This window comes from Juglans microcarpa x Juglans regia, chromosome 2D, assembly GCF_004785595.1.
Source record: "Juglans microcarpa x Juglans regia isolate MS1-56 chromosome 2D, Jm3101_v1.0, whole genome shotgun sequence".
Taxonomy (NCBI): Eukaryota; Viridiplantae; Streptophyta; class Magnoliopsida; order Fagales; family Juglandaceae; genus Juglans; species Juglans microcarpa x Juglans regia.
In genome coordinates this window covers 14193922-14195138 of record NC_054596.1, presented here as the reverse complement: position 1 = coordinate 14195138, position 1217 = coordinate 14193922, and the positions used below count along the sequence as shown (strand labels likewise).

Genomic DNA, 1217 nt, shown 5'->3' with positions numbered 1-1217 from the left:
TATATAGCCTTCAAAAGTTTGGATTTTCTTCAGTTATAAGAAAGCCATGGACATGGACCAATCTGAAGGAAACATGGACACCATCGCTTGGTCATGGACAATAGTGATCTCTGTGGTTATGCTTGCTTATCTCCTGCGAGAACGGGCATGGAAAAGCAAGAACAAGACTAAGAAATTACCTCCTGGCCCAAGAGGGTTCCCATCTTTGGGAGCCTTCATATGTTAGGGGAATTTCCTCATCGAGATTTATGTCGGCTAGCCCAAAAGTACGGCCCCATCATGTACATGCGATTGGGCTTGGTGCCTGCAATTGTTGTCTCATCGCCTCAAGGTGCCGAGCTGTTCCTTAAAGCGCATGACCTTGTGTTTGCTAGCAGACCGCCTCATGAGGCTTCAAAGCACCTCTCTTATGAGCAAAAGAGCTTGACCTTTGCTCCCTACGGCTCTTACTGGCGCAACATACGCAAGATGTGCACCCTCGAGTTGCTTAGCAACCGTAAAATCAGTTCTTTCAAATCCATGAGAAAAGAAGAGCTTGGCCTACTGATAAAGTTTATTCAAGAGGCTGCAGCTGATTGTGTTGCTGTTGATCTCAGTGCCAAGGTTTCATCTCTCAGCTCGGATATGATTTGCCGTATGGTATTTGGGAAGAAGTACATGGACAAAGATCTTGATGAGAAGGGATTCAAGGCTGTAGTCCAGGAGGCTATGCATCTAGGAGCAGTTGCTAACCTAGGCGATTACATTACTTGCATTGCTGCTCTTGACCTTCAGGGGCTGACACGACGTATGAAGGCTGTTAGTATGATTTTTGACGACTTTTTTTAGAAGATCACCGATGAGCATGTCCAATCCAAGGACGAAAACAAGACTATGGACTTTGTAGGCGTCATGTTGAGTTTCATGGGATCTTATTAAGGCACTGCCTACTGCAATGACAGAGAATGAGGAAATTCACAAGGCACGGTCTCAGCACACTCAACATAGCAGCGCATACCTCCTGCAACAACAGAGGCATGGCCTACTGCAACAACAACAACAACACAGAATGAGACAAGGACAGCACAAGGCACGTCCCCATTATAGCAGTGCATATCGGAGGAGTCCAGAATTGTTTCTATGCAAAAGTCCAAAATAACGGATTGTAATGGCTGTGGTCCCAAACTGTGGTCCCAATCCTATACAAAGTTAGCTGTCATTTATTGTATAAATAGAGC

At 45.4% G+C, this 1217-nt stretch overlaps 1 pseudogene; it reads left to right on the top strand.

The window, feature by feature from the left end:
- LOC121249286 lies at positions 1–918 on the top strand (annotated as a pseudogene).
- Positions 919–1217: the final 299 nt, after the last annotated feature.